General features: G+C 35.9%; 1 protein-coding gene across 1 annotated transcript in view; it reads right to left on the bottom strand.

Moving 5' to 3' along the window:
* LOC115211000 (cyclic nucleotide-gated cation channel alpha-3-like) overlaps positions 1–12293 on the bottom strand; it is a 386628-nt gene that overhangs the window by 220170 nt on the left and 154165 nt on the right. The window lies entirely within an intron of this gene.

Genomic DNA, 12293 nt, shown 5'->3' with positions numbered 1-12293 from the left:
AACAGGGAAAACAAAAGAAAAGGTTTAATGGCTAGCGATCAATCATGGCGAATGCCAGAAAGAAGTCCGAATTGAATGAGATAGAGACAGAATTATACATATATGTATATATATATATATGTGTGTGTGTGTGTGTGTGTGTGTGTGTGTGTGTGTGTGTGTGTGTGTGTGTGTGTGTGTGTGTGCGTGTATGTGCGTGCATGTGTGCGTATGTGTTGAACCGTTAAACTCTACACATATTTTTCTCTCTCCGTCTTTTTCATTCTCCCCCCCCCATTTTTTCACTTTCAATCCTTTCTGTCGAAGAACGTAGTCTCGAAACGTCAAAGCTTTTCTATTCTTCCCGAGCGTCAAACTAATACACCTGCTTGTTGTTCACTCGCCTGTCATCGTTTTTTTTCTGCAAATTTGAACTTTCTCAATATATATAAATTTGGTTAAACTGTTGGCAAAGGTTGGGTAAGCTGTTCGCAAAGGTTGGGTAAGCTGTTCACAGAGGCTGGGTAAGCCGTTTGCAACATCTCACAGAAAAAGTAATATGCTTCAAAGAATCGCTCCAATGATGGGGCAATGTCCCCATAAATCCTGACATGATGAACCGGAAATAAAGAATAAGACGACGCTGGTATATGGATTCGATCCATAAACAATTCTTTTACCATAATGAATTTGAAGCAAATATAGTAGTTTGTTTAAACAGTAGGTCAGCATTTATATAGGTGGGTGAGATGTGTATGGCTGATGTTCATGACTATTTATTTCAAGGACATTAATGGTGTCTGTGAATGAAAAATCAATACCATCTCCAGGACTCGACTGTGTGAGCTGCTTTAACAATAGGCCATCTAACATGTTACATGTGTATTGATTAACTAAACACAGAGACAAGTTGTGTTCGTGTGTGTGTGTGTGTGTGTGATATTAGTGACCATTTCAAACTTGACGTAATGGTTGAAAGAGGTTCTGGGCTTAATCAATTGACCTAGTCATAAAATATTGATTTGTCATTGTTGCTGTCGTTTTACCCTCAAACCAGCCATTATTGAGCAGACCTGAGATCAAAGACATTCTCGCCATGATCGTCCCGTCTTTTGTTTTGTTTTGTTGTGTTGTGTTCTTTTGAAGCATAATGTAACCCGCTCCACATTATCCATGTGTCGTCTATTTTTAAGACGGTTGGGTGTGTCTTGTTAGTTATTTCTATCAGAACGAGTGGTCACTTGGAAGTGCTCTCATTGGTTTAGAAAATACTGATCTATATTAACAAAACTGAATTTTGAAAAGAGTTGAAATAATCAATAAGGCTGTTTCCAGTGTATTACAAGTATTTGTTTTATTAGTGATAGATAATTGGTGTAAAAGAATGTTTTAATATTATTATTATTATTATTATTATTATTATTATTATTATTATTATTACTATTATTATAATTATTGTTGTTGTTGTTGTTGTTGTTATTATACATACATACGTAATAATAATAATAATGATAATATAATAATAATAATAATAATAATTATAATAAGTGTAAACACATGAACAAAATAAAAATAAACAAAAACAAAAACAAATTACACGAACGAATATAAACAGGAGATACAAATAATAAAGACACTTCCCCCCCACACACACACACTAACTAAACATAGACACACATAGAGGTATACGCATGCACAAATGAAGACATACAATAGAAATACAAAATAGCTGACAGTTAGTAAGGAGAGACACAAATAAGAAAGAAGAAAGCAAAGGACCACTGATGCGGTCACAGGCGTGTGACGAAAGAACTCTGGCCGAAATAAGATTAAGATTAATGTAAAAAATAAATAACACTGAAGCAAAGTAACACCAAATATATAGCGCGTGTGTTTTTATTGGCTAAACTGGCAAAATGACCATTCCTAAATACAACAATAATGTTTACTAATTTATACATTTATTTTAAAGAATAAACTAGTTAAGAGGGTAAGAACCATTGCGGACCGCGGTAGGTGAAGAAAAATCTGAACGGGATCTTATTCAGTTCCACAGTGGGAGCACTGTAAAAGTAACGAAGTGTTCATTAGCTTTTAGTTCTGTTTGATGTCCTCTTTGCAATTGAATTCAGTAATGAATTGCTAGTTGACTGATTGACTGTCTCAGTTCCACCCGGTTATTTGGAAATAGGTGCTTGACAGTAATGTTACTTAAGAGAGATTGGTGTCTCTCTAGGGAGAGACTAATCGCCCGTTTTGTAGGGCTTAGCCGGGATACCAAACTGTCTGAGACCTCTGTTGCTCTTATGATACAAACCTCCGGTTTTAAAATGATCTAAATTTAAAACCTCCATTTAAATTTCCTATTAAATTATGCTCCAAACACCAGTTTAAATATCGCGAGGTTATTTTGTCCCACCCGCTACAATTAATTAAAATAAAGGCAATGTATTTCAAAAACCAAATTGGTAACAAAGGGGGTTTTAGCTCTACATTAGTTTTTTTAGAGAATATATCTAAACAGAAGGGACACATTGACACATTATCTAATGTTAACCCACGGTATATGTTGTTGCTTATTCCTTCTCGAGCCATGCCTGGCTCATAAGGGCCGGTTTCCCGGTTTCTTGGCGTATGGGTTCCCCACCTGGACGGGACGCCGGTCCGTCGCAGGAGGAAAGAGAGAGAGAGAAAGTTGTAGCGAAAGAGTCAGCAGAAGTTCGCCATTACCTTCTGCCGGAGCCGCGTGGAGCTTAGGTGTTTCGCTCATAAGCGACACATTGCCCGGTCTGAGATTCGAACCCGCAATCCCTCGACCGCGAATCCGCTGCTCTAACCACTAGGCCAGGGGAGGAGAGGACACAGAATATAATAATAAAAATATAAAAACATGCAAATGTATTTTAAAAGTAATTTCATTCCTGTTTGCGAAGAAGAAATGTGTCAATTCAGAAACAGCTGTGTTTCTTGTGATATTTAAATAATTATAGATTAAATATGCATTCACACGCACGCGCACATATTGCATAAATTATAGAGACATAACATAAATATTCATATATTAACATGCATTAACACACACATTGCATAAATTACAAACACGTAATAAATATTCACGCATAGCATATATGCATTCACTCAGCCACTGCATAAATTATAAACATCTAACATATTCATGTATTAACATGTATTTACATGTACGCGCTCCATAAATTAAGGCACACAAAATAACTAGAAACAGTCAGCGTGTTACGTATGTTTCTGAAGGAATCGTACTACAAAGCTGTATATTTTAGCAGATGTCCACGAGGCTAACTCTACGATCTATGAAAACATTGTAAAAAAGAAACAAAGAAACTGTGATATAAAATCAGTGTTTAGAAATTACAAAAGTACGCCATGTTGTAAGAAAAATACGGAGTGGATTTCCATCGATTTTTACCCTGAATATTCAGTTCATTCGATCAACTGAGCTTCCTGCTCATTGAATTAGCATGTAGGTGACTGAGTATCTCGCACACGTGTATACTTAACGTAACTGTGAAGCGGAATCAGAGCAACACGTTCTGCAAGAAGCGAGAGGTATTGGAATTAAAAGTACAATCCATTCGATATCCATCTACTGGATGTGGTTTGTGTTCCCACAAGTTTTTATCATGGGGCAAGGTCCAGGATTTTGAGCATTGCCCAGTGAATATATTGTGCAGCTCTATCATGCCTGTTGAGATACTCTGTAGGCACAAGAAGACTGCACATGGAGACAACATGATCAATGGTTTCATTCTGTTGTTTACATACACAACATGTTGGGCTACTGCCGCTCTTTAATATGTAGGCTTCCTCATTGATATGACTGTCCCAATCGACATAAATGTAGCTGTCGAGAACTACCAAAAACTGAGCAAGTATAAAGATCTTGAAATAGAAATTGGCAAAATGTGGAACCTCAAGACTAAAACACTAACTATTGTCATAGGTGCCCTAGGAATGATAGGAAAAAGGGCTGATTGCTACCTAGCTCAGATACCAGGAAACCCCAAAATGGCAAAAATTCAAAAGATAGTGCTCATGGGAACTGCCCATATCCTACCTAAAATACTGTCTATACAATCTCAATGTTTAAAACAAACTCGTAATTTTCTTGCGTTTTCTTAAACATTCTCTAGAACAATACTATTTGCAAAATACATGACACCCTACGCATGACACCAACATGAACTTCTAAATTGTTGTCTCTTTAGGTCTCTGGGTGAGACTAGGAGCCAACTTGTATAAATACAAAGCAAAAGTCAAACATATAATAACAATAATAATAATAATAATAATAATAATAATAATAATAATAATAATAATAATAATAATAATAATAATAATAATTCCAACCAGTTAAGATCAGGAGCCATGAGAGCCACTGTCTGGTGGTACTGCATCAGGGCATATAATAATAATAATAAATGGTAACTTTTTTGAACGGTAACTTTTTTAAACGGCCCAAAAGGATAAAAGACGAAGGCTACTTTGATGGTATTTGAAATCAGACTGTAAAGTATCGAAACATATAACAAAAGCACATTTTGCAACGCTCCACTGATTTTCTCTTGATTCTTTACCGATTCTACAATCAATAATAACACAGTAACAAAGTTACCCGTTTTAAGGAAGGTGTTATTGATCATATCGATCCGCAGTACTTCGGGGCTAGGGTTAGAGAGAACCTTCTTTTAGAACTTGGCTTGAATGATTAAATAACTTAAAACCCTTTCTCGGCAAAATAAGCGAAAAAAAAAACCCGAAACGTTGTTCGAACCTCTGCAAATTCTCCAGAACTCGTTTATAGCTATCCGATCATGACCAACAACATCAACAATAACAATAATAGTAACCGTTTCATTTCGTCACATAAATCCATTTATCCATACAGCAACGTGCTACAAAAAGAGAAATTTGCTATCTGCAGAGATATAAACACACAGTTTTGTAAAATCGAGACATTAAACAATATTTTGGGTCACATTAATAATTTTAAATAAAAATACATAAATAAATAAATGAGTATATAATTATAAATAATATAAATATAGATGAAACACAAATAATAAATAAAAGCAACCCCCTTCACTTACGGAGAAAAAAACTCCAGGTAGAATTGGATCTCAGTACCCTGTAACGCCGACAAACTCCCCCACCTCCAAAGGGAAGCTGGTTGATCTAGAAGTTTAAAATAGTCAATAAAGTGGGCCTCGGTACGTGACTGGTATTCAGTTTATCCTTCAGTTAGACAAGGTACTTAATAATAACCCACTTTCTCTGGGTATATTTATTTCAGATGAGGGTAGACTGTCGCTGTGGTTTTTTACGTTAACTTATAATTTGTGCTGTGAATTTCCGTCAAAATTTCAATGCTAGGTACATAAATTCTTAATTCCATTTCTAAACACTGGTGTAGGATATGGGTGGAAAACTTTAATATTTTCAGCTATTTTGTCAATATGAGGGTCATATATAGAACCCACCCATACATGTGGTTGTAGGACCTGGAACATCAGCAAACAAGTGCAACAGCTTATCAATGCTGCAGAGATTTTGTCCTTAGGAGAAAGTTGAAGGTACACTAGGAGGATAGGGGAACAACTGTTGGTCGAATTTCTCAACGACATATGAAGAGAGCAGATTAGGTTCGTGGGACACCTTGTAAGAAGTCAAAACCTTGAACTGTTGCTGGTAACCGAGAAACTAACTGAAAGGAAAAAGCCACGAAAGGCACAAGAAGATACTACAGAGCTGTAGAAATCGTCTTCAGAAAGACATGCTCAGAGAGGGACATAGGGGACCATGGTCAGCGACACCTGTAACCAGGGCAAATAGCACACGGCACACGAAGAGCGAGAGGGAGAGAGAGCTAGTGAGAGAGAGAGAGAGAGTAGAGAGAGAGAGAGAGAGAGAGAGAGAAAGAGACAGAGAGAGTGAAAGAGAGATTCTTAGTGCGATGAGTTCTGCAAAAGAACTAAGTAAATAGGGAAAAATATTTTTTGTGTAAGCAAAAACAAGACAGAATTCGTTTTCATAAAAGAAGGATCCATTCCACTTCTCTCTCTCTCTCTCTGCATATGTAGCGATTCCCTTGTCAGGCAGGCTTTGTGCACATTTTCTCAAAGTGCCACCCAGTAACAGTGGAAAGATACAAATTCCCAATTCATTAGTTGAGAGGCCAACCTTTCCTTCATAACGCCACTGGAAGTAGCCATAAACCTATTTAGTAAATGTAATTTTTATTACGTTTATATATTTGTTTTGCAAGATTCTTGATGTGAAATCATGTGTTGAAACAGATGTTGTTGTATTTAGGAATGGTCATTTTGCCAGTTTAGCCAATAAAAATACACGCACTATATATTTGGTTTTAATTTGCTTCAGCGTTATTTATTTTTTACATTAATTTTAATCTTATTTCGGCCAGAGTTCTTTCGTCACACTTCTGTGACCTCATCAGTGGTCCTTTGCTTTCTTCTTTACTATTTGTGTGTCTCTCCTTACTAACGGTCAGCCATTTTGTATTTTTATTAGCTTTTAGTAAAAATAGAAACCAATAAAAGTCATGTTAAGTATTTCCTGGCACTAAATGAAGAAAAGAAACTATCGAAGCCTTTCAGAAAATTTGCGATGAATGATGCTTTTAATTGTTTTATTAGCAGAATATTGCAAGAAAGTTTCTTTCTGCTTAAATATCAATGGACTTTGAAATGTGTTCGTTATAAAAAAAAGATGAAAGATTTTCACGCAATTTCTAGATCGACCGCCTTTTGTTCGTTAATCAGTGAAATAATTAGCAAAGATGAATTTCTATCGAAAAATGAACGCAATATATTTTAATAAAACATTATGAACGATTAGAAGCGGCCGCCATCAAACGATAAAATGAAGTAACCTAAATAAATGAATAAATAAATAAATAAATAAATAAATAAATAAATAATAAATAAATAAAAAGCAGAGTAAAAGAAGACACTGTATTAAATGAAGGTTGTGTTATATAAATAGCGACACCTGGTTAGCATAAAACTTGTATCAGGCTTGGAATAAACGTTTATCCATATGTATTATGTCCCAGATAACATAAGTGAGCTAGCAGATAGTATGCAAAAATAAATTAAAATAAAATAACGGCATTGATACCAACATCTGCTCCTCTCTCTCTCTCTCTCTCTCTCTCTTTCTTCTGTGCTCGCTACGACAGAAACGGCTCAATATTCTTCGATTTTTACTGTTGCTGTATAAAGTGATCAAGTGACAGCTGTTTTACAATATACATACATACATACATACATACATACATACATACATATATATGAATGAATATATATATGTGCATCTGTGTGTGTATGTAAGTGTCTATAGATATGCATGTATGTATATATTTTATATATGTGTGCGAATGTGTATATATATGTGTATGTATATATATATATATATATACACACACACACACACATATATATATGCATGCACATACAAATGACATGTATACATAGACGCGCACACACACGCACTCACACATATAGACATATAAGTCTGTATGTAATTTGTGTGCATATGTGTGCATATACGTAATTTGTGCGTGTGCGTATGTGCGTTCAAGTCTGTTTAGAACAGTGAAGTGTCAACTTTTCCTCTGGTATCCAGAAAGAGCGAGAGAGAGAGAGAGAGAGAGAGAGAGAGTTCCATTCCTATTGAAGATAGTTTTATCATCTGTTCCATTCTTCCCTCACCTCTAATCTATATCAGATCTTGTACTTCGCTTGAATCAATTGAATATAAAAAGCTTCGACAGATAAATACATTTAATGTTGTTTTGAAATCATCTATCTGTACATTTTAGCAGCAACAATGCCATATCTCGTCGCCGTCTTTTAAACACCACTTAGCTGAAGTCACTTAACTTAAAGTTGCTTTTTTTTATTTTTATATAAGTCAGCATATTTCTTAAAGCGTCGTCGTCGCCGTCATTGTCATGACGAAGACAGTGACAAGGCGGAAACAGAATCGTTGCAGCGTCGGAGAAAATGCCTTGCAGTGTTTCTTCTTGCTCTTTACATTCTGAGTTCAACTCCTGCTGAAGGCATCTATTTACTGTTCATCCTTTCGCTGTCGATAAAATGAATACCAGTCACGTACCGAGGCCCACTTTATTGACTATTTTCCCTCATCGAAAATTTGCTAGCTTTGTGCCAAACTCAGAAACAACAACAAAAGCAACAATAACGAAAAAAGAGAAATGATATTGTGTGACATTTATAAAAGGTGGTGGTGGGGGGGATCAGATGAGACATTAAATGAAAATGGGTCTTGCTGTCTGCGAGTAATTAGCTATTTCTTGTCTAGGAATCATGTTGTGCAGTTGAATATTATAAATGCTTCACTGATGCAACTGCCAGAGAAAAAAGGGACGGATAAAACCTTCCTGTCCTTCTTTCCCTTCAAACATCAGGCTTTGTGTACCTATTTCTTTACTACCTACAGAGGGCTAAACACAGAGAGGACAAACAAGGACAGACACATGGATTAAGTCGATTATATCGACCCCAGTGTGTAACTGGTACTTATTTAATCGACCCCGAAAGGATGAAAAGCAAAGTCGACTTCGGCGGAATTTGAACTCAGAACGTAACGGCAAACGAAATACCTATTTCTTTACTACTCACAAGGGACTAAACACAGAAGGGACAAACAAGGACAGACACATGGATTAAGTCGATTATATCGACCTCAGTGCGTACTGGTACTTATTTAATCGACCCCGAAAGGATGAAAGGCAAAGTCGACTTCGGCGGAATTTGAACTCAGAACGTAACGGCAAACGAAATACCTATTTCTTTACTATCCACAAGGGACTAAACACAGAAGGGACAAACAAGGACAGACACATGGATTAAGTCGATTATATCGACCTCAGTGCGTACTGGTACTTTTTTAATCGACCCCGAATGGATGAAAGGCAAAGTCGACCTCGGTGGAATTAGAACTCAGAACGTAACGGCAGGCGAAATACCTATTTCTTTACTACTCACAAGGGACTAAACACAGAAGGGACAAACAAGGACAGACACATGGATTAAGTCGATTATATCGACTTCAGTGCGTACTGGTACTTATTTAATCGACCCCGAAAGGATGAAAGGCAAAGTCGACCTCAGCGGAATTTGAACTCAGAACGTAACGGCAGAAAAAATACCACTAGAAATTTCGCCCGGCGCGCTAACGATTCTGCCAGCTTGATTCTGCCTTATATACCAATCAATTATTACGGATTACTGTGACGTGGCAAATATTTAAGATCGTTTGGATTCAACTCAAAACATCCAACGTCTGTATTTGTTGCATATAGTTGGCTCCCATAATGCATACAAACCGGAAATAGCATTTATTAGACTTTACATTTAGGTGAAGTCTATGAAATTGAAAATGAAAATTACAGTTTTGCCACCATTCTCTTGAAATATCTGTAATATCTTCTTCAAATACCTGATCGATGCTGGATTGCTCACAAGCTTATTCGAGTGCAACGACTCGAATCATCAAATAAATATCCATCTTCGGTCCTAGAGTTGACGTGGGGGGAAAAATTCTTCACGAATTCAATAACATTGCAGCAATTCCCAATGGAACTCTCTCTTCAGTGGAACCAGAATTCGTTAGATTTTTTTTTGTGGAAGTCAATCTTCCAGACACCGCTACATCTTAAGCTGGAACAATTTCAATTGAAGCATCTAGGTTTCTGACAAAGAATTTACATGAACGGCTTTTAATTCATGTTTATATGTAAGATTAAACCATCTGAATATGTCTACTCCGTATTCAGACAGCCAAACCGTAAAGACGATCGCTAATGCTGCCAGGGAAATATTATTTCATGACTCGTCTTGTTTGTAATCGTACAAAAACGGAACCTAACTATACCAGGCCATTCATTTAAAGCCTCACATCATTGTTTTCTGGCAGCGTTTCTGAACAAAGAGTTAGCGTTGTCATTCTCCTTATTATAGAACTATAATTTAATTAGAGAAGATATTATTTATTCATCGTTTATTTAAGTCATCTTTGGTGCCTAAATTGATCAGGATACCATCAATTGAATGAGAAGTTTAGTTTAGGGCGAGAAAGAGACTTGGAGAAGAGAGTAGTAACTTAATATCCCTTATTGTTGTTGAGTGTCGGGTACTGGACGAGGGTTTACAATCTTTCTGAAAAAATCTAACAGAGAATTCATTTCTATTTTGTTTCCTAAGTAACAAATGGCTGTTTGGCGATGAAGACGATTGCCATCTTTGTTCAATGAAATGTCATAAACCTGGTAAGAATTGAAGTAAAGTTAGTGAAGATTTTATTGTCATCCGCAATCGTTCTGTCAACAACAGTGACTCGGTCGAAATAGGCATGGGAACTCTTTTGATATCATTGTCAGCAATGGCATCATTTATCACAGTTTGATAAATGCTGACGCCATTAATCACACCAAAGTGTCACCTTGTAAACTTCGATATATCTCTTATCGTCATTATGGAATGGAGTCTGGTGGTATGCGGTTTTCTGATCCACTTTTCTGTAGAATTTATTGCAGGAAATAGAATCTCCGAAGTTTTCAATTTTAAGAATTGGAACAAGCGTTTAAAATGCATTGACGTTTGTGAAAGGTCTATAACAAAGCATTATTTTCTTGTTAGTGTCATTTGTGCTCGCCATGGAGAAAGTGAGGGCTGGTTCTCATCCTCATCAAAACTCTTTTGAGTTTCTTAAACAGTTCATCAAATTTAGGAAAGTGTCAAAATTTAGTCGCAATTAGTAGACAAACATATAAACTGATATCATCAAACAACACGTGTGAGACGGGTAAAAATAAAATCTTTTCAAAGATTCTCTCAGTCTAAATGTCTGAGAATTTTATTATTTAAGGTCATGTTCTAAAATCAGAGGAGAGAACAAGTTTGGAAATGGATTTGTTCATACAAGAGGTCCAACGAGGAGATGTTTGAAATACGAACGTTACGAATAGTTTTGAGAGAAGCCTTCTAGTTTCTCATTTTATTTTGCGTATTAATAACACAAATGGAGTTGTTTTCAATAGAAATGAAAGTATAGCTGCATTTCACCAAAAATTTACCATTAAACTACCAATGAAGAACTTCAAGAGCCTCTGTGTATTAAAGTTCCTCATTGTGAAGCCCTTAAGGCATCACCCGACCTACTGGAAATACAGCTAAAATATCCTTGAAATTACATTATGCTGTTTGTCTCTGGGAGTCTTTAAATATGAATGGTGGCTGTTTATACTTAGTGTACGTTTGATTATAGATCTGTCCAATCATAGTCGTCCTGGGGTTAAACAAACCGGTCATAATATCACAGTAAGATAAGAAGGGCTCAGCTATCCACCAAGAACAACTATGTGTAAGACAAGCTAGTTAAACGAGGAGAAAAACTTCCATCGAATGTATTGTGTACAAGAAGAAGCTTGAAATTTTGTTCTTTGCATTTCACATCAATGATGTAAAGGTGAGAGAGGAAATGGTTCCAATAATGAACTACAATGCAAACTGGCTCAACAACTAGAAGTTTTCTCCACTGTTTCAAACGCAGCCCCAAAGAATCGTTGGATATAGAAAACTAAGTGATACAAACTTTAAAATAGCTTATAACGTATTCCACTCGTGAATAAAGTGACAGGTGATTCCATACATCACATTCTGCATGACCTTTCACAGATACTAAGGTCAACTGCCACAATAATCAACTAGACGATTCAGCCACCAAAATACAATTTCAAAGAAATTAAATATGGCAGCACCAAATAATATCTTGCAACTTAATTTTTGAAGAGATCTTTATTTATTAATAAGAATTTGGCTATTTCCAGAGAAACAGTGGTTTGTCTGCTGCCTATAAATATCGACTTAAATTATATAAACCATATATCTATCTATCTATCTATCTATCTATCTATCTATCTATTATCTATCTATCTATCTATCTATATCTATCTATCTATCTATCTATATATATATATATCTGTCTATCTCACTCTCTCTTTGTCTTTTTCTCTCTCTCTCTCATATATATATATATATATATATATATATATATATATATATATATATATGTGTGTGTGTGTGTGTGTGTGTATGTGTGTATATGTGTATATATATATATCGCTTCCAACTGATCAGGTTAAATGAGGCATCATCACGTAACACTAGTCAAACCATTTTAAACATCCTGGCTTTGGCTTCGTAAAATTTCTTGCATCGTCAGGTAACAGAATA

Source organism: Octopus sinensis, linkage group LG4, assembly GCF_006345805.1.
Source record: "Octopus sinensis linkage group LG4, ASM634580v1, whole genome shotgun sequence".
Taxonomy (NCBI): Eukaryota; Metazoa; Mollusca; class Cephalopoda; order Octopoda; family Octopodidae; genus Octopus; species Octopus sinensis.
Note: the sequence above shows the minus strand (reverse complement) of the source record. Positions and strands in the feature narration are given on the sequence as shown.